This window comes from Gracilinanus agilis, chromosome 1 (assembly GCF_016433145.1).
Source record: "Gracilinanus agilis isolate LMUSP501 chromosome 1, AgileGrace, whole genome shotgun sequence".
Taxonomy (NCBI): Eukaryota; Metazoa; Chordata; class Mammalia; order Didelphimorphia; family Didelphidae; genus Gracilinanus; species Gracilinanus agilis.
Genome location: NC_058130.1, coordinates 460,142,906 through 460,166,501, shown reverse-complemented (window position 1 = coordinate 460,166,501; position 23,596 = coordinate 460,142,906).

Here is a 23,596-nt window from a genome sequence, read left to right as displayed (position 1 = left end):
AATGAAGTACTATGATCAACTGTAAATGACTTTATTATCAGCAAGGCAAAGATCAAGGACAACTAGAAAGGACTTATGAAGGAACACATTACCTACTTCTATAGAAGAAACAGATAGAATCTGACTGCAGATTGAAGTAAGCCTCTTTTTTCAATTCATTTCCTTCATGAATTTATTTTTATAAATATATATATATATATATTACGAGTGATATGTGTCTTCTTTTATACAACATGATGAACATAAATATGTGTATTATAATAATATATTTACAACTTATATTACCTGTTATCTTGGGGATGGGAGAGGGATATGAGGGAGGGAGGGAAAGAATATGAATCACCAAGGATATAAAAATAATTTTTGAAAATGGTACTGAGATATAATATACAAAATACTGTACTCAGGTTCATTTATCAGAGTTCAAGTTGACTTCCCTCCTTCCCATGACTATGCCAAATGGCAGAATCCATGTTTAATTTGTTTTAATGTGGAAAACATATTTAGTAAACTTTAATAATCTCCTAATGGTTCATGGCCTTTTGTAGATTAAAGAAAGATCTTATGTGAATTATGACAGTTGTATTATCACTCCTTCCCTAATACAGTTTCCAAAAACTTAGCTATACACTAGAAAGAGGCATGTATAATATTATAGTATATATAGAAAAAATAAATGTCCCCTTAATTTCCTGAATTGTAGAAATATTGTGGAAGTCTTTTTGGTTTGTTATGTATATTGTTTATGAAGAAGAGAGGCAAATTTATCATTTTTATTTGTTTGTTTTTGATCCTCATTAACTTTTTCCCCTTTTTTGTCTATCAAGCATTCCTTGCTTCAAATAATTCCATGCAAATGTAATCTCTCTGATAATTTCTCTTAAAAAAAGTTAAATGAAAAATTTCTTGCTTAAAGACAATTCTAGGAGTTAAACTTTTGCATTTCACAACAAACATTTAAGTCTTTAAAAAATTGGTGAAATTCTGTATACTAAAAAAACATCCTGAACTAGGCCTCAGGAGACGCAGATTTTTCTCATTGGTTTTCTATTAACTAGTTCTCTGACCTTGAGCAAATCACGTTATCTCTCTGTGTCTTAGCTTGCTCATTTTCAAAATGAGAGTTAGATAACATCTAAGATACCTTCCAAATTTAAATCTCTATCCTTATTTCTTAGGATTCTTAATAAAATGAGAAGATACTCCTGGGTGATTTCTAAGATTAGTTCTAGTGTTAATATTATATTTCATTAAATTCATTTTTATCAAATTGATTTTAATATATGTGATCTTTAGTTATATCTCTATATTAAATTGTTGTGTTATGTGTCCTTATTTTCTTTTGAAATCTGTTTAAGGACAGATTTCTGAAGAGAAGAGTGGATTATTTAAAATCATTGTTTCTGTCAAAATTTAAATGCTTCATGCCTTTTCAGAGAGAATATTTGATTAAAAAAAAAGATGGGAGAAATGAAAAAAGAAGTTTTGGATAATGCATTTTCTTGATGCTGAAGAAACCAAACTTGCTCAATTTTATGAAGGCCTACAACATTTTATTGAAAGAACATATTAAAAATTTGTCATATTCATCATGCAAGATTGAAATGCTAAAATAGAAAATCAAAAGATAATTGGAATAACAGGAACATTTAGCCTTGAAACACAAAATGAAGAAGGGTAGAGACTAACAGATTTATTTCAACCTTACACAAAATGAAGAAGGGTAGAGACTAACAGATTTATTTAAACCTTATTCACTGGTCATGGAAAACACTCTTTTCCAATAAACCACAAGGAGACTTTACTATTGAACATATTGGATAACAAACATTGAATCAAATTAATTGTATACTTTATAGCCAAAGGTGCAGACATTCTGGATTGTCAGTAACTGTGGCTCATAACCATGAGGGAGGTTCTCACAGAAAAATTTTGACTTAAATTGAAGAACAAAGGAAAATCCATCAGACTGCATAGGTATGACCTAAATGACATCTCTACTGGATATGAAGTAGTTGTGATAAATAAACTTAAGAATTTAGATCTAGTCAACAGAGTACCTGAAGAACTCAGAAGAGAGGTTCATACATAATATTTTACAGAAGGCAGAACAAAAAAACATCCCAAAGATAAAGAACAAGAAAGTAAAATGGATGTCTGATGAAGCTTTTCAAATAGCTAAAGAAGAGAAATGATGAAGGGAGATATATATATATATATATATATATATATATATATATAAATATAAAGTAAATGCAAAATTACAACATAGAACAAGAGAAAAGAAGGTTTTCTTAAGTGAGCAATATAAAGAAATAAAAGGAAACTAGAATGGAAAACACAAGAGATCTCTTCAAGAAAATTAGAGATATAAAGGGAATATTTCATTCAAAAGTAGGCATGATAAAAGTCAAAAATTGTAGTCCTAAGAGAAATAGAAGAGATTAAGAAGAGTGTTGTGGTCATGTGTGATGTGTGGGAGTCTGGTGATCAGTGATGAGATCTGAGTGCTATTGCAGCCATGGAGAGAGAGAGAGAGAGAGAGAGAGAGAGAGAGAGAGAGAGAGAGAGAGAGTTAGCCTGCTAGAGAGGCTAGCAGCTAGAGAAAGAGAGTGAGATGAGGAGGAAAGGAAAGATTGGGACCCGCATGGCTGAGAAGGACTGAGTGGAAGAATCAAGGCACCATGACTGGGGACTATGATGTTTATTTATTATGACAAAAAAGAAGTCTTTTATAGAGAGTAAAATATTAAACATTATAACATTCTTCTGGGACCCTTACTTTCCCAAAGGATAATGTTTATGAAAACAACTTCACACATGAACTTTACCAGGGTTGCTATTACAGACATAAACAAATTGAGAAACAATGATTGCTAATCTGTTCTGCATACTTAAGAAAAGGCAGGTTTGGTACTTTTAGTCATGATGTTACAAAAATTCTTTGCTCTTCAGAATGAGTGGGGACTCAGGATTTAATGATGACCTTTGGCCAAGGGTAGCAGTGTCTTTGTGTGAGAGATTGGAACCTTCCCAGCAATCTCAAACAAGTATGGCTGCTTTCTTCAGTGGGCTTAATGTGCTCTGAGCTCCTCCTATAGAAGAGATTAAAAGAATATAAAGAAAAACTACCCAAGAAAGATCTTAACTTAATTGATAAACACAACAGTTTGATTACTGGTCTAGAGCCATACATCCTGAAGAATGAAATCAAATGGGGCTTAGGAAGAATTGCCAACGATAAGACTAGCACAAGTATTAGAATTCCAACTGAACTATTATAATCCTAAAGATGGTACTGTTAAAAGTGTTTTTCCTCAAAATTTCAGCAAATTTGAAAAACTCAACAGCAGCCATTAGATTGAACTAAAGAAGGACAATGCCAGAGAATGTTCAGATTATTGAACAACTGCATCCATTTCATATGACAGCAAGATCATATGGAAGATTCTGTATGGTAGGTTTGAGGCACATGTGAACTGAGAATTAGCAAAAGTGAGGCTGGTTTTTGAAGAGGCAGACAAACTAAAGACCAAATTGCCAACATTCTCTTGATTATGGAGAAAGCAAGAAAATTCCAGGAAAAAATAATTCTAATTCATTGACTATGTGGATCATAATAAATTTTGTCAAGTCTTTAAAGAGACATGAATACCACATCATCTTACTTGTTGCCTGATGAATCTTTATGTGGGCCAAGAAGCAATAGTTAGGATCAAACATTGAGCAACTGGTTGGTTTACAATTGGGAAAAAGAGTAAAACAAGGTGGCATATTGTTATCTTTTTTATCTCACTTATATGCAGAGTATATCATGCAAAATTCCGGCATGGATGAAATAAAATATCAACAATCTCAGATTTGAAGATGATACTACTCTGGTGGCAGGAAGTAAACAATTAAGATCATCTTGAAAAGAAGTAAAAGTTGACCTAAAGCTTATAAAGCTAATACCATGGAAACCAGTCCCATCATTTGCTGGCAAACAGAGGGAGAAGAAATAGAAGTAGAGTCAGATTTCATATTCTTGTGCTCGAAGATCCCTGTAGACAGTGACTGCAACTATGAAATTTAAAATGGTTGACTCTTGGAAGGAAAGCAAAGTCAAATCTAGACTCTAAATTAAAAAACACAGGCATCAAATTACTGACAAAGGCCCATGTAATTAAAACTATGGTTTTTCCACTAGTAATATATGACTGAGATTTGGATTATACAGCTGAGCAACATATAAGCAACAAAACTTTTGAGAAGTCCATGGGCAGCAGAAGCAAATCAAAGAGATAATTAAATGAAGTTAATTCATACTATTCATTGTAAAGACCAATACAGAAGCCAACGCTTAAATATTTTATCCATATAATGAGAAAAGAAGACTCATTGGAAAAGACTCTGATGCTGGGAAAGATTTAAGACAAAAGGAGAAAGGAACAGCAGAAAATGGAAATAGAAATGGACAGATTGTGACATCGAAGCAATGAACATGAACCTGAACTGGTTTCAGGAGACAATGAAAGGTATAAGGGCCTCATGGTCCATGGGATCACACAGAATGATACACAATTGAACTACTCAACAACAACAACAAAAATTTGAAAAGTTACAAAATATTTATTTTAATTGATGTCAACTATGGATACAAAATAAGGGGGACAGTTATGGAATTTCATAAATTTCTCTACTCACTTCTAAGATTTAGGGCACAAAATGATACTTAAATTTTTTGAAGTTGTAAAAATTTGTCTCCAATGCTTATGTCCCTTCAACAACTCCTATAATGGGTCAGATATCATGATGTTAAATTTCCAAGTACCTCATCTGGTTGTTTCCAAAAAGAGAAAGTAGCCTTTGTATCAGGAGATAATTTCAGGTATGAAAGGTGTTTTAGTCTTTCTTAAATCATACGCATACCATGTTGCCAACACATATCTTATGTGTGCATAAGATTTTCTTTTTTTCTCTGTCATCATGTAATAGAAAAATCATTGGCTATGGAATCAAAAGAACTGGATTTAAATCTCTCTCCTCAGCTAGAATTGTATGATTTTAGACAAGTTACTCAGCATCACTGAACATTAGATTTTTAACCCACAAGATGAGGTGCTGAACTAGATGACTTCTAAAGGCCCTTCAAGTTCTAGACTTTAAATCCTGTGATCCAATTATTAGCCTTATTAGGGTACCTCAACAATATTCAAAACACATCAAAAACTTAAATGTCTGATTATAATTGAATATTTATTACAAACACTATGTTGAGCCCAAGAAATGTAACTCAGCAGTTCTAATATGTATACTTCTAATTTTCAATATTTCATTGAGGATTTCCATTAATTATTCTTTCCCTTCCTCACACCTTTGACTTCCCAATCTAAATCTCATGTCTCTAAGAATATAAATTTCTTTGACTTATTCCTAGACTAACATGTCAAGAGAGGAAAGCTAATGGCATGGAAAAAATATAAGAAATATTTTAAAATTCATAATATGCCAAATAAGACCAACAGAAAACAACAAAAATAGAAACAGCAATTCTTTGGGACTAATATACTGCTGTAATGATGGACTCATGAGAATAACAAATCTCCTTATATTTTTCATTTATGTTTAGATAGGGATTTTATGATACTATAATGAAATCCAAGAGATGAGAAGAAAGGGGAAGATGTTCTGAGAAAACCATCATGACTGCACAAAGAATGTAAAAAGAATTCACATTTTAAAAGGAAAAGTAAAAAAAAAACAATAGGCATACACAATCAACTATGAATCAAAAAATAGCGTAGACCACTTAGAAGAATTTAAGTAAAACTAAAGAAAACCAAGAATAAAATATTTTTTTAAAGAAAGAAAATCAATCAAAAAATTCAAGGGTGTTGTAAACCCTTCCATGTTGGAATTATTATAAAGAAGTAAGAAAAATGTTGATAATGAGGAGGAATAACAGTGATAAAGGGGATGACTGAGTTAAGGGAATGAATAGGCAATCTTGGTATAGAGAGGAGTAAAGGGGTTAGGTGAGTAATAAAGGGATGAATGGGTTTGAACTTTGGGAAGGTAAGGAAATGGATGGGAATATACAGGAGGGGCTACTCAAACAGGCTTATCACTGAGGCTAGAGACAGAGGATATAGGAAGGAAATAGGCTGGATCTTCAGGCAGGGAAAGTATCCCTATGATACAAGAGGAATTGGGCCAGTCAGAAATGATTAGATCTAGCTGGAGTGGTTTCTCTTGTTAATTTCTAAGAACCCTTGAGGGAGGAGTCAAAGGCTCCTCCCTGCCAGGGAAATTGATGTCTGCAGGAAGTCTCAGCTGGGTACTTCCTGCCCAAGATGGATGCCTTTGTTTCCCTGAAGAAATAAAAAGAAGTAATTTCTTCCCTCTTCAGCTTTTGCCTTAATATTCAATACAATGATTCACCAGAGGCTTTTGTGTAGGTAACAAAGGGTATTTACTGATCACAGGGGTGAGTTGAGGGAGAGAGGGTTTCAGGGTTTTGTAACTGCTACTAGGGAGAAAGCTAGTTTTGGGGGAAGGGTCACAGCGAAGGGAGTCAGACTGAGAGAGTCCTGCTCTCCCAGTCAAGAAGGATTCACTGCCCTGAAGTAAAGTATTTATCAGATCACTAAATAGGGGGGTGGCTTGATTTAGGATGTCCTACTTGCCTACAGAAGTTAAAACCCACAATGCCCAACCACCAAAACCACCCTTCCTCCCAGGGCAAAGAGGGGGAATTCAGGGAAATAGTAGGGATGTAAATGGAGAGATCAGGGAGAGGTCCAGAGAAATCAGACTAGGTCCAAATGCCCCAAAAGACAAAAACACAGGCCAAGGCAAAGCCAAAAACCAAAGCCAACAAGCAAAACCCCCTGATTTGTAGCTTCAGGACTATTTATAGCCTTGGGCTCCAACTGCTTTTCTGTCATTCTAAACTTCTAACTGCCAGGGCTATATATTTGAATTTGCAAAAGCAAAAAACTATTGCTGCAACCCTGCATTACAGATTGAATATTAAGTATTGGTTCCAAGAAAGAAGACCAATAAGTCTTAGGCAATTAGGCAATTAAGGGTCAAGAGATTTGCCTAAGGTATACAACAGTGGTTCCCAAACATTTTTGGCCTACCACCCCCTTTCCAGAAAAAATATTACTTAGTGCCCTCTGTCACATACTATTACTGCTCCCTTACCTATTCACTGCCCCCAAATGCACCTGTGGCCATCACCGCTCTCATGGATTGCTGCAGCACCCACCAGGGGGCGGGTGCCCACTTTGGGAATCACTGGTATACAGATAGGAAGTGTCTTAAAAATACAGATTTGAAGCTATGACCCCCCACTCTCTAAACCTGGCTCTCAATCCACTGAGGCACTTAGCTGCCCCTAAAAGTCTATTTTAAAAATAAATATTTATAACAAGAAGGCTGACATCTTTTGGAAGATAATTTAATGTTAACAAATAACAAGAAGATGGTAAAACTCTTATTTTGCAGACCTGGGAGAGTTACTTGATTTGTGTGGGTCTGGGTGTGGGTATGGAATGTGTGTGTATAAAAGTGGAATGGTTAGAAGAAATATTGTTGAAACAATTAAAGTCCAAGATCATTGAGGAGATCATATGACCATCAATTTTGATTGAATGAGTTCTGATTTCAAGATCCGGATGAATTATATCACAGGATAATGAAGGAATTTGATGACATAATCTCATTCACTACCTATAATTTTTGAGAAACTAGAGAGAAATAGGGAGATGCAAGAGAAAAAAATAAACAGGGTAGCATCTAAATTATTTCCAAAGGAAGAAAATTCAGATTCCAGATAAATAAATTGTATTAATCTCTCAAGGTACATAAGGCCATGTTATTTTTATTTTGTTCTGCTTATATGTTGATACAATTTCTAATATTTATTTTGTGATATTTTGCAATCCATGTTCTCTCTCTTCATCTTACATCTCCCTTCTCCCCAGGAAGTCAGGAAATATGATATAGGTTGTACATATATTAGCATATAATAGATATTACCATGTTCATCATGTTATGAAAGAAGATATGTTGATTATACTTGACAAAAATTCATGGAAGAAATAAAGTTAATAGTGATATGTTTCAATGTGGTTTCAGATTCTGTCCTTCTTTGGCAGTAGATAGCTTTTTTTTTTGTCATGTGTCTCTTGAAGTTGTACTAAGATCCTTGCCTTGTTGATAAGAGTTGTCATTCACATTTGATCATCATACATTATTCTTATTACTGTATTCAGCACTCTCTGTTTTGCTGTCTTCATTCTGCATCATTTCATATGTCTTTCCCTGTTTTTTTTAATAATCTTGGCATAATAGTATTTCATTAGTATCACATACCACAACTTGTTAAATCATTCCCCAAATGATAGACATCCCTTTAGTTTCTAATATTTTGCCACCACAGAAAACAATGAAGCTATCTTAAATATTTTTGTACAGGTATTTCTTTTCCCCCATCTTTAAACTTTTTAATATACTGAGCAAGTAGTGCCATTGCTGGGTCAAAAAATATGTACAGCTTAATGATCCTTTGAGTATGATTCCAGGTTTTTCTCCAGAATGTGCAGCTCCACCAGTAGTGTATTAGTGTCCTGATTTTTCCATATCCCCTCCAATATTTATTGTTTTCTTTTTTTAATGTTAGACAGTATGATGGATACTATGATCTTATTATTGGCCAGATTGTGGAAGGCTAATTGGAGAAATAGGGTCATGAATAGGGCCTGTTATCTGGATTCCCTAATTAACCAATCCAGGCTGAGGCAGTCTTTGTGTTTGGTCCTGGTAATCTGAGCCCTGAAAAGCTCTGGTACCAACAGGTTGGTTAATCTAAAAATGACCTGACCCCTCCAGGAAGCTATTGGAAGTCATTTAGAGAAATAGAGTCTGTAATAGATATTTTACCTGGATCCCATTACAAAATCATCGGCAAGTAAAACCGTGTGTATGATATTTTCTGCACTGTGTTGCTATTAAAAATGAGGTAGGCAGATATTAAAAGGGAGAAAAGTATTTTAATAAAAGCCATGCTGATAGAAATAAAATCACTAGACCATGCGCCTGTAAGTATTCAAACTCCTGCCTCAGCCATTTTACCTTTCGTACCTTCGTGCTCAGGTAGCTAAAAGAGGAAGTTCAAAATCACTTCCCCCTATTTAAAACAGTCCCTCACCACCCTTACCACTCTTCCACCTATAAGTCAATACACAGAAGTTAAGGGTTTAAAATAAAAAAAAGTAAAAAAAAAAAAAAAAAAAAAAAAAAAAAAAAAACAGTTCCTCACCTTCAATACTTAATCCAAAACAGGAAACCCCAGAAACCTGTTGGACCACGGGAAATGTAGTTCCAAATATCCCAAGTGATTTTAAATAACACAACTGCATGTCTACTTATGACCTCCTCTTAACTGATTAGTTTGATAGCTCTTCTACAGATTCTCTACTTCTTTTTATGTCCATATGCCAACCTGTTCCTGATGTTCCCTCACATTTTCCTAACATTTCTTGACAGTATTTTCTAATATTGGCCCTCTACTTTTTACTGAGTGCTTGACAATTATGCACCAAAAATTTTCAAAATATTCCTAAAAATTTATATACTTCAATCAGTAACCGAAACTCAACAATCCTTCTCTAGGAATGTAAGTCTTGGAATAAACATGGAACAATCTTCCATTGAAACTAACTCATGCTTTGTACTTGGAATGTTGACCCTGGGGAAGATCTAGCCCTGGGTATCTTCATTCAAATATTTAATGCCTGTAATACAGAACAAAGATGTTGACACATGTGCCTTTGTTCTGGGTGAAAGGGGAAAATAGATAAATGGGTGGAAATTAAAACAAGGAAATTGTTGTTTAAATTTAAGGGCAATTTTTCTTCCAATTAAAGTTGTTCAAATGTGAAAAGTCTCATTAATGGAGAGTTGTTTTGAAATAATCAAGCAAATGCTAGATCAAGAATTCTCAATTTAACATGAGAAGCTTGGAGGAAAAAAGTATAGAGAACATTTAACTAGTAAGTCTAACATCCTGTGAAAATTAATCTATTTTAATTCTCTTATACATATGTATGAAAATCTCCAGAATTTATTTTCTTTCATATTGACTAGGGAATAAAGAAAGAGTTATTAAAAACCAAGGAGTACAAGGACAGAAAAACATTAGAAACCTTTAATATAGATGATTATTTGTCTGGAAAAGAATAGAAAGGATTTCTTAGTGGAAGATAGGATTAACTATGTGAGAGTTGTTATTTTATAAAATTTGACAACATAAATATGCTTTTCTCTTCCTGGTTTAGATATCAGCATCATATTTGTAATATAAAAGGAATTTGGAAGAGTTCCTTCACCAACTATTTTTCTAAATAGTTTATATGGTATTGCAATAACTTGTTCTTTAAATGTTTTAGTAGAATTCACTTCTGAATATAAGTATGCTTTTACTAATGTATTATATTATTCTCACAACAATTCAACATGATAGATAAGAGAATTATTGTTATTTCCATTTTAGAGTTAAGGAAACTAAAGCACAGAGAAATTAAACATCTTTGTTTAGCTTGTCTGTAGTTAGATCCATTACAATTTTAAGATTTGATATACATGTAAAAATCAGGCAATATAGTGAAAAAGAATATGGGCTTTGCATTCAGATGATCTGAGTGCAAATATTGCTTCTGTCACATACTACCTGTATAACCATAGCAAGTCACTTAACACTCAGTTTCCTCATGTAAAAAATCAGTCAATCAAGCAATCAATCAATAAATTCACTTTCTATGTGCCAGACACTTGTGAAAGTGAAATCTCATTCCGTTTATGATTCTGTAATGATTCTGTTATTGACATGAGTCTGAGTTACACACTCTTGTGCAAAGGCCACAGGACCTGGGACTAGTACATTTGTTAGACTAATCTTTTTTTTTGCAATTGGTCGAAGGACCCATGCAGGTGCCCAAGACCCACTGCATGGGAATACGCATGCTGATTGTGATGGTCAAAGAGCTACTTGTGTCAATGATGTGGACCAAGTTACACAGCTGTGGCATGGGCCAAGTGAGTAATAATGGTCAAGTATGAATTTCTTACCTTTTATTCTACTTTGCTATTATCCCACCATGATTTCAACTTTTCATCTCATTCATCTTAGGTTGACTAAGCTATACACTCTACTCTGTTATGAGTTTGTACTCCTTGACATAGATCAATTGCCAACCATGTACCTTTGATTCCTGGGCCAACTCTGGGTGAAGAAACTTCAACTGTATTCCTGCTAGCATTTCTGGAAATTGTGCTATGTCAGGGGGCTGCTCTCAAGGTTCGAGGTTTTCAATTTCCAACGAGAGTGCAGCTTTTTTGTGAGGCAGGTCTTCTCTCAATAAACCTATTTGTTGGTGACTTGGATATTTGGTTTTTATATTTTGTGGTTTGGCTAATACATTTTTGCCACATTTGCCACATATGATTATTTAGATGGTCTCAAATGTTGACTTTCCCTATACCTAAAATACTATTGAAATAGAAGGAAAGTTATGAATACTCCATCTCTAGGGAATGAATGCTAGGCCACTTCCAGTAGTTAAATGTTTTGTTTTAAAGAGTTTGGCACTTTAGGATAATTAAGTAAACTTTAGTTTCTTGGTGACTCTTGTAATTACTGAAAGGAAGAAAGAGTTGCATTAAAACTTTCAGAGAGTAGTGTCCTTTAAACCAGAAAGAACTACTCGCTCAGTACCCCCTTGAAAGGAGTCAGTCCATTTCATGAGGCTCTCTCCCTTTCTTACTATTGTACTTAGCACAAAACATGGCATACACTAAGTACTCAATAAATGCTTGCTATCTAGAATGTTGAACATAACTTTTCATGCTGAGATACCCCTCCTACCCACCCCTCCGCCCCCAAAAAATTATTGATTGATCATTTGTAGCCACTGGAGCAAAGATTTCTCCAAGTGAACTTGAGCCTGGGCCATGTTCCCCTGGCTAGTTTTCCTGCTTTGCTTTTCTTTGCCAGAGGGCATCCAATTGAATAGTGATCCTGAGATGGATGTTTTTGACCTGTAGACAATCTTGTGAGCTTAAGAGTTATGGAACTCTCAGTTAGTAATTACTGCACAATACGAGTTGCACCTTGCAGCTGCTACAATGCTTCTTGGAAAAGATGATCACTGACAGGAAAGGGAGCCCAATGGCTAAAGCAGTTATTTATTTAATTCAAAACCCTAATAGTTATACTAGAATAATCACAAAAAGCCTACTAAAATCATGACTTAAGCTAACTATCTTAGAATTACAATTATGATTATCTCAAGTCTACTGCTAACATTAAAATCTAGGCTCAAGGTCTTCTGGCCTAACTAGACAGAAATCATCTTCCTTGAGAGAAATATTTAAATACAGCACAGGCAACAAGGAGGAAATGCTTATTTAGCAATCCTATGAAGTTTAATGTTTTGGTGTTTTCTGCATCAGTCTCTTAAAAGCATATAGTAATAACTACAAATTACTATTTTGCATTTAAGTCTTAGCATATACTTGGAGGTTTTCAGTTTGGGTAATTTTTTTTAAACATGTAGTATATAATGTTTAATTAGCAGAATACAATAAGTATATTTCTACTCACTTTAAAGAAAGCAAAAAAATATGCGCCAAATCTAAGCTTTATGTGATTCTACCCAGGGCTCTAGGATGAGAGAATAGACAAGTAAATAATCCCTCATGTCTAGACCTAGTATGTCCCTGTGGGCCTAGGGCTGGAGACTCCTTGGGACTGACAAGGTTCATACCTCACCAAAACTGGACTGAGCAGTGACTCTGGGAGCTGATCCATTCTGATACTATAAGACTTGTGAAGTATTTTCCTATGTATTTGATACCTGAATAATTCATTGTGGCACAAAACTGACTGACTTCTGAAGGGCAAATCTAATAAAATACAATCTCTATAGCATCTTCAAAAATTGTCCTGATAAGAAACTATATATATATATATATGCATACGTATATGCATATATACATATATATTTTTTCCAAGAATAAGTAGAATCAAGGCAAGAGAGCCTCTTACTTAGCAGGCTGACCCATTGATAATGAATTATTGGTTCTGAAGGATTGATCAGAAATTTGTGGTTTTTTTACTTCATTTATAAATTTAAATTAATGTACAGATTGTCAGAATGATGATTTCTTCTCTCAGTTTACTTGTGTGAGTAAAAAATCCTCTACTCCCTAATAAGATGATTAGATCTTAATGTTAGCAATAGTCTTGAGATAATCATTATTGCAATTCTAACATTATTAGCATAAGTCATGATTTTAGCAGTCTTTTTGTGATTATTCTAGTATGAGCATAAAGGTTTTTAATTAAGTTAATAACTGCTTTAGTATAGGCCTTACTATCAGCTCCACCCTTCAAAGTGGCAACATCATGTATCCTCAGCAATAATTATGGTCTTGAATTTGTGATCTAGTATATGCCACTAGGCCTAACTCAGAGTTCAAATCCTGGTACCATTTAAGACCACACACTCTTATCTTTGTGTCACTACTCCAGGCTACCCCACTCCCCTTTCTTCTCTCAAGTGATTCTTAAGTCATTATCAAATGACTTCTTATACCAATAAGGAGTATTTCCTATCAATGAACATTGCTTCCTCTTTTTTAGATGGGTATAACTATTGTATTGGACTATTTTTGTACTGATATAATAAAAATTATCTAATTCCTTGGGGTATATGGGAAGACTTCTCACAGTGCTGGGGATCTTTTGGTCTTGACCAGAAGTCCGGCTTTATTGGGAGCCTGGGCCTCTCCAAATAAACCTATTTATAGCTTGGAGACTTTGTTTATCATTTGCATTCTTATGGTTAGAAATTATGCAACAATTGTTTACTAATTATAGTCAGTAGGTATCTAGAGGAAGGTAGGTTGGTCAGTCCCAGTCCTGGCTCTAATGCTTATATCTTGTTAAATTCTGGGAAGGTAACTTAATTTCCCTGGAACAAAGTTACCTCATTTACAAAATGAGGAATTTGGACAAAATGGCCTTTGACATATTTTCTCACTCTAGTTCTGTGATCATAAAAGAAGGAAGTACTACAAAGTTTCACTAATTTCTCTTTTTCTGGTATTTGGCTGGATTTTACTAAGAAACTTCACTTATGTTGCCAGAAATTTCTGTTGCTGTGATTCCTTCCTCAAGTTTATCTTGCCAATTTTTTTCCCTCTCCTTTTTGGAATTTTACTTTAGATCTGTTTCTCTTTTTATGTGGCTCAGTACAATTAGACCAACTGGTCTTCTACATGATCATGAGTGGTGAAGTATCTAATGCTGACAGATTATAAATAGGGAACAAGAGAGGGTGATGCTAGCTAATAAAATACATAATGAATAATAAGGATAATGATAATAAGAATTCAATGTGTTTCTGGGAAACATACAGCTATCTCTAGCCCTGATAATTTAATCTAGTGACTAACTTATCTTTGACCTCTCTTTCTTATTCTCTTTCAGTCTAGGTCCTAGACTCTAGGATGTGGGTGGATCTTGGGGCATGTCTCATTACCCTAAGGCTTTTGTCTTTATAGTCTGTAAAGAGGAAATTATCAAGCCATAGATAGCTTGTGTCTTAAATATTTGTCAGCCATTTTTTGAGCTAAGAATATTGTTGAAACAAATTTTTTGCAACTTATTTTTGCATCAGAGTTCTGATAAGAAGAAAGCCTAGCTCTCTTCTCAAACCCTGCTTCTGTGGTGGGGAAAAGTGAGAGGAGACATCCATATATAAGATTTATTTTAGTCAAGTAGATACAATCTGTTGTTGTATAATGGTAAAGAATGTATTATATCTGGGAAAAGGAGTCTTAAGCTTGCATTTTCACTTATATTTAATAATTTTGTGACACAGTAGCTTTATAATTATTGGCAAAACAAAATAACATTCTGGGTCTCAATTTCCTTATTTTTTAAATGACAATAATAATATTTATAATAACACAAAGATTACCATAAAAAAGAATAAAAGAGCTTCATAAAATTTAAACACATTATCAGTAAATTATTATGTCTATCAATAAAGATTGCCTGTATTTTTGTTTTTAGGTGGTGGGTGAAGGATGTGTGTACTCCTATGTATGTGAATTAAATATTTAGGACCCCAATACTGAAAAGATTCATCTTATAGGATGCCACAGAGTCATGTGTTTTAATCTGCCAATGTGGCAGACAAGATTTTGACCTGTACCAGTGGAAGTCAAGGGATGTAACACCTGAAGACTAAAATCAAATCCTGGTCAATGAGAAAATCTTAGAAGAAGCTTAAAATGCCAGTGTGAGAACCACTACCATTTTTTTTCTGGTGAATCAGCTACCTCTCTCTCCCCAAGCATTGTCACTCTTTTCGAAACTTAAATCTCTAAGAAAACTAGACTTGGAACTCTCATTGGGCTACAGTGAGGGAACTCCAGAGAATAGATGACGCAGAGTGGAGACCTCCTTGTTAGATTACTCATTCTTTCTCTTTACTATTGAATAATTGTTAATTTAACATAGAGTTGCAAAGATTAATTTTAACTATAAAGCATGTTAATATCTGGCCAATAATTTCTGAAATCAGTAGCAAGAAAGTGTATAATATTATTTAACAAAGCTCTTCTTCTCCCCTCTAAAGGCATGCCCACCTTATATACTTTCCTTTGGGTGAGGCAATATAGTACAGAAGGAAATAAACAAAAAGCATTGAAATCAAAACTATTTATCTAACATCTATGATCCAACTTTATATTATAAAAGTTGTAGAGAAAAAAAAACATAATAGAAACATCTTCATTTTTAGCAAGAAATCATTTTGGTTTTGATATAGAACTAAGTTTGTGGAACCATTAGACTACAAATAGGGCATGAGTTAGGAAGCTGAAATTCTGTCCCTGTAATTAAAATAGATCAAAATTCTCTAGAGACATTGAATATTAGGAGTTGTACTGATAAGGTTCTAGGGGAGCTTGTTTATATGGAGAACTGAAAAGAAGTTCTTCACTACACTTCTGTCAATGTGGTGAAGGAAATGGGTGCATGATTCTGTTTACAATTATTTGAGCAACTTACTTTTCAAGATAGACAAGCATTGTTTCAGAGGTGTGCTATTTCAAAGTGTATCTAGGACATATACACACTCCTCCTTCATTTATCCCATGTATTGCAATACCTTTCATAGGATCAAAGGATGATGATGATGATGATGATGATGATGATAGAAATGATCATCATCATTACTAACCCTTAAAGATTTTCAAAGGATTTTGCAAATATTTCTTTTATTTTCACAACAATCCAGGAAAGTGGATTTATCCCATTATTATCCACCATTTTGCATATGAGAACCCTGAAGCAGATAGAGGTTAAGCCAGAGTTCTACAGCTATAAGCATATGAAATTGAATAGTCACTCAGGCCTACTTTATTTTAGGTCCAGGGTTCTATCCCCTATTTCACCTTACTTGTTCAAGGATAATAGATTTAGAGATGAAGGGTTTGTACAGTTTGATTCCACTTCCATTTCACACATGAGAAAACTGGTGCTGAGAAATATTAAGTGACTTATCTAGGGCCACTTTTCAAGTAAGTGTCTGAGCTAAGATTTTATTTTTGGTCTTCCTTTTATTAAAGGATGAGCTGTTTTGTAACTTTAAAATGTGAAAGTTAAATCAGTTGCTCTAAAACAGTAAATTGATATCACTATTTCTCTTTAAAATTGACCAAGCACTTTTCTCTCAATGGCCTCCTGAGATTGGTGTAATTATTAAATCTCCATTTTAAAGATGAAGAATTAATATTCAGAAAAAGTATGACTTATTCAAGTTAGTAACTACTGTTAAATCCAAAACGAAGCCCAACTCAGTCCTCCTATTCCCTGTTAGATGTTTCTTTTCCCCCCACAATATCACACTGTAAGTAAAATATACATAAATACAGAATAAGCCCACTTTAGGATGCTTAAGCTGTATAGCAGGTGTTTGTACCATCCGCCAATACCCATGTTATAAAGGACTGCCATTGCAGTTTTTTCAACCGTCTGCTTGCTTTGACATTGGAGGCATGCATAGCCTTACCATCTGTGTGCCTTAATACTACCTGACTGGTATGGCTTTTTCTATATACACTAATTCTGCTCTCAGTATCCACTTTGGCTTCATGCTGTGCTCTATTCTACGACCTACTTGATAGCAACTCTGTGTGTGTGTGAAATGCCTGCATGTATTTTCTAAGCTCCTGCTGCCTCTGCCACACTGTGACTTTTCCTTTCTTTAGCCAAGTGCACCTGCTCCCTTGGCCTCTTATTACTGCTTCTAGTTCCTGTGCTGTGTCATCATCTCCTTTACTGCCTGTAGTGCATGCTGCAATATTTCAGGAAAAGAAGAAATGTTTATTTTTTTTTTATTTTAAAGCTGAATAAAAGACATTTCTGAAGCCTGACATGAGTCATGAGGGAAATAGCATGCCATCTGCCCTCCATGAGGAGTTAGTTGCCTCAGGGACATCACTATATCACCTAAGTATACTTTCTTACTATGAGATAAATTGCAGTGCAATCTACAAATCATTAGCCATCATTCTACACCTTCTGTACTTTTACTGCCTTCAGCTCTTTAGTTCATGTTTTAATACTGTTATTTCTACTACATACCTTTATGAATCTCTTCCCTAGAGTACAACCACTGGTCTTGTAAAGAGGAATGTTAGAAAACATCATTTATTATTCCAGTGTCCCTGGAATGACAAAGTGAGATCTGATCACTTTCTTGGTAAAATAGTTTCACATTTCAAATACTCTTGCTACTTAATTAGACTGAACCAGGAGTGAACAAACCATTCATGCTCCACCTGAGGAACACAGGTATATCTATTCGAAAAAGAAAAGCCTTCTTTAGAAAACTAGATTGTGTACATTTCACAAGTGTGGCTAGGTGAAATTGAAAAATACGCATAAACAAAATCAATGCACCAAGGATTTTTAAAATATTATTGATGGAGAAATTTCTGTTTGGAATAGTTATGATAAGAATCTTATATATGACATATAGATTTATATATCCATATATCACATTTTATAAGGTAGAACTTTTTCCAAATGGACAAAGGTTAGGAACCAAGATATTAAAAGGAAAGTTATTTCCATTATGAAATATTATTCGAATTCACTAATAATAAATGCAGTGCAAAAATAACCATCTCTAAAGTTTCTTTTTCCATAGAAGAAATGAGCAAGGATGATAAAAGATTTAAAAGCCAATGATAGGTTACATAAAAACGGACAGATTTTTAAAGTGGAAATTGGTACAATTTTTCTAGAAAGTAATGTAGAATTATGCTAGGAAAGAGACTAAAAATCTCATACTCTGGCCCAGAGATCTTCCTGCCAGGTATAAACTACAATGAAGCTAAAGCAAAAGGAAACATTCCATCCATATATATAAAAATATTTATAGAACTATTTTTGTGTGTATGTGTGTGTAACAAAGAACTGGAAACAAATAATTCTACCTCAAATACAGAATTAATAAGCAAATTTTGGTAAATAAATGTGACAGAATATTTCTGCCTTGGAAGCAATACTGAATATGAAGATTTCAAAGCAACATGGAGAGAGCAAAACAAATTCAGCATTATCAAAAATGACTATAAAAAAGGAAATGGAAAAAATCAAGAACTCAAAACTGAGTAGTATTCATTTGTAAAGACCAAACTTATTCTCAAAGAACAGAAAAGAAAAGTTATTCCCTTGTGTTTGTTACTAGACTTGATTGAGTTGTAAGTTGTTTTTAGTGATTTGCTTTTTATTCTTTCTCATTTTTTTTATTCTTTAATATAAAACATGTGCTCCCTAAAGAGGGCATTAAGAAGGGATACAGTCAGAAATGTAAGTGTCTCCAAAACATCTTTACAACATTTTTACCTAATATTTTCTCTTCCCTGATTCTCCACAAGACAGTAGCTGCAAGCACTTCCTTTATATCAGTGATTCCCAAAGTGGGCTCTACTGCCCCCTGGTGGGTGTTGCAGAAATCCAGGGAACAGTGATGGCCACAAATGCATTTATCTTCCCTATTAATTGCTATTAAAATTTAAAAAAAATTAATTTTCAGTTGGCTAAGTAATATTTTTTTCTGGAAAGGGGACTGTAGGCCAAAAAAGTTTGGGAACCACTGCTTTATATTGTCTTCTCACAGCTGGGGCATAGCCTGTAGGCATACTCAGCTTTTATAAAGCAACCTAAAGTTCTTCATTTTCCCTCTCAGAGATAGTAGATGAAACCCAGCCCCTGCCTTGCCTATAACTAGGCACATCATTAACAAATGAACTCCACCATAGTCTGGATTCTCCTGATCTCTTCAAAGATGTCTTTCCTATGTGAAAAAATGTTAGTCTATTAGAGATAAACAGAACTCCAACTTACATTAAAACTTGTAAATTGCATTTTAAAAGTTATATAAGAACAAAATATATCAATAAACATTAAAATTGCAAGAGACTTCTTTGAGACTGTATGAAAGAGGTTTTCAGGTAACATCTAGAAGCTATTAAAGTGTCAAAGGAAAGACACATGTCACCATTTCAGAACTGTTGAAAATAGGAACCATGTAGAATCCTCAAATAAATCTTGTTATACATAATACTCACTATTAGTTCCACTCAGTTAATGGTTTCAGTGTTTTAAAAAATAACATTAGGGCAGCTGGGTAGCTCAGTGGAGTGAGAGTCAGGCCTAGAGACAGGAGGTCCTAGGTTCAAACCCGGCCTCAGCCACTTCCCAGCTGTGTGACCCTGGGCAAGTCACTTGACCCCCATTGCCCACCCTTACCAATCTTCCACCTATGAGACAATACACCGAAGTACAAGGGTTTAAAAAAATAACATTAAAGAAAATCTTTAGTCATGACTGTGTCTCAACTCACTGGGAAAAGCAAAATTCATTTGATATTGTATGCAAATATTTTAAAACATAACTGGAAACTACATTTTCTATTAGTTAAATATTTTGTTTAATTTTGCAAGTTAAATACATTTGGAGGAGGTACCAAAGTGTCTTTATATTTTTGTTGTTTTTTCTATAATAATAATTCAGAAATGTGTATAACTGCCTATTCTTTCACATATGTGTATATTCCATCACATTTATACCATTCTACCTACTTCCCATCCTTGTTATTGTCTAAAACATTATTTTCTTAATGAAACAAAGTACAATAGTACATATATGAAACTTTTTCTAGCTTAGTATAAGGAATAATTGGTGTTACCAGGGTGTAAGACTCTTGCTACTTTGTATTCTTATGTAACTCTAAAATAACAGCTTTTGCTTGTGAGAAGAGGAGCACAGAATGGAATCAACAAGGGTTGAGGAATTCTTTAGAATTTAATGAATATTTATTAACCATTAACTACATGAAGAACCTTTGCTTAGTGCCTGTGACAGGACCAATATATACCAAAGTGTTTTATTTTTTTTTCCTTATCCCATTTCCCTCATATACAGGTTTGGGGTTAATCTAGAATTCATAACTCTGACAAAACTAGAACTTGATTGGAGTTGGGTGGGGCAAAACTCAAGCTGTACCTCCCTTGATTCTTAAGTCATTCCTTTCCAGGTTACAATCCAGACTTCCTTTATAATGTTTCAGAAACCTCTTCATTTTGAAAGCTTATTCTGGCACTTGAATTCAAACACTGTAAGTGTCCTCTTTCCCTGCAGTATCTCCCTCTGATTGAATGGCACCAGCCTGAACTTTCATTTAAGAAGATTACACAGACCATCTATATATTCTATCCCTTGTAGGCTATACACTAAACTTTCTCTTCTTCAACCTTATAGTTCCTATTTTAATTCAATTCCCACTTTTTTTCAGCTTTCCTTTATGTATTAACTACACCCCCTTCAATTCCACACACACACACACACAAAGACATATCCTCTAATGTAAGCTCCTTGAGGTTAAGGACTTGACTTTCTTCAGGAATTTGTGTTCTCAGTACTTACTTAGCATTTTGCCTGAAAACATGACAGAATTATAATGTTTGATTAATGACTCTTGATATAGGTTCCTGGTGGCCTTTGACTCCGATGATACCCCCACCATGGAGCTAAAATGGTTTAGATTTGATATATGACCCAAAACCATGAGACTCACAATATCCCACCATGCTAACTAAAGTTATTTCAGTTTGGAGAGGAGTTGGGAGGAAGGACAAATACCAGACCTAAGCAGTATTCTTTATCATGGCTCTTTTAAGATTAAGTAAACATCTTTTGATTAATTATCCAATAGTTAATGAATGCTTCATTTCATCCCAATATTAAATATGAACTAAAAAGTTTCTGCCATCAAGGAGTATAACTTTTAACATAGTTAGTAATTGGGATTAGATGGACTTTTGTTTCAGGTCATGATTAAGTTGGGAAAGAGATGATGCAAAATTTGAAGGGTGGGGTCATAGAGGGCTGAATATAACACTTAAGTCCCTCTGTTGGTGAATGATGAGCCCTCCCAAAGGGGCAGAAAGCAGATTCCCACTCAGTGGAAGTTAGAAGAAACTCTGAGAAAGGGAAAAGAAACAGCTAAATCCACTATTCTCTGGTTGTTGATTGCTGTGTCTGTAGAAGTTGGACTGCCAGTTTAAGATTAAAAATGACATGTCCCAGCATATTAAATAAATATGGACAAATATTTCTGTTTTTTTCTTTTTTGTTTTTTTAAAACACTGCTCAGGTAATTCTAAGAGTAAGCACAGCCCAATTAAAGTGATTTCTTAGGATGGGATTGGGTTCCCATATATCAATTCTAAGCACCCAAACAAAGGTGTTCTTTTTTTTAAATTTAGGTTTTAAACATCCTGCTTTGATGAAAGCCTTGAAAATTTGAGAGTGAAAGTGAGGAAAGTGAGACTTGGGAACTCCCACCTGTGAGAAAAACAATCAAATTTTAAAGCTCAAATACCTATCTTTTTTCTTTATCCACTTCTTTGTTTCAGTCTTTATGGTAAACTATTTCCATTCTACATTGTGGTCCTTTCTTGAATCTCAATCCTGATTCTAAGCATATAGGGAGATAATCATGCAACCATTCTCCCTGGATCCACTACAAATACATATGACACAAACTTGACTGGGCCCTCACTGGGGCTAAGAGATCTTGTATTAAATACCCTTTGAACTCACTGTCCCACTCCCCAGAGCAGCTTTTCCAAATATGTTTTTCCTCCTCAAACATTTCATGGCTCCTCCTTCCCCAACTCAGCCCAAAATCTTGTCTCATACTTTATAGAAAATACTGAGAACATTCTCTGTGAACTCCTCTCTTTGTCATCTCCTCTAACTCAAGTGCCTTTTGCTACTCTCTCCTTCATCATTGCCTCAAATGATCAAATAGCCTTGCTCCTTACCAAGATGAACCCCTCTATTTAAAAAATCCATTCTATCAAAATTTCAGGGTATAAGATAAACCCACAAAAATCATCTGAATTTCTTTATATTTCCGGCAAAACTCAGCAGCGTTAGAAAGAGAAACTCCCTTTAAAATCACTCTACACAATATAAAATATTTAGAAATCTATTTACCAAGAAAAACACAGGAATTATATGAACATAAATGCAAAACATTTTTCACACAATTAAAACTAGATCTAAATAACTAGAAATACATTTATTACTCATGGGTAGGATGAGCTAACATAGTAAAAATGGAAATCCTATGATTAAGCCCCCTGTAGTAAGACTAGGCACCAGTAAAATCAAGACATGGTCTAGCCCAGTGATGGGCAAACATTTTAAAGAGGGGGCCAAAGGAAAGGAAATGCTCATGTCTCAGTCTGTTTCTAAGGCAACTCTTTTGAAGTTTCATTGTATTGTACCTAAACATTGTATTCGTCAGATAAGGAATAATGTCACCTGGCCAGATAGAACATTTCAGTGTGCCACATCTGGCCCATGGGCTATAGTTTGCCCATCACTTGTCTAGCCAGAATTACTCCATACATGAGGCCCCAAAACCCCTCCCTGACACATTTGGTAAATAGCTAGCTGTTCTAGACAAACTTACTGAAGCCAAACATTTCTATGAGATTCTGGACTAGATGGTTACATATTTACCTGTGATTTATTATCCTATAGAAAACTCTGCTTGGAGCAATGAAGGTTATCTAAATCCATTGCCTCTATCTTATAAATTATTACTAACCATTGTCCCTGGAAAAGGCTTACCTAATCCTCTAGGCTACACCATTTTCCCTATAAAGTATAAGCATTAAATTATGAGTTTTGACAAAATGAGAAAGTAGATTTTAATAATTTAAGTTTTAATGAGAATATAGTGGAGTTGTAAATTAATATTATCCCTTTAAACCAGAGAAAAGAAAACTCCTAACAGCTTTTAACAATTAATAATTTAGTTTTGTTAAAATAAAGATAGTAAAAGAATATAGTAAAATGAATATAATAAAGAAGGAAAATATAGGGATGAGGTAGAGAAATATTTCCTAATACCTAACTAGCTATCCTATAACTATCTAAAACTGC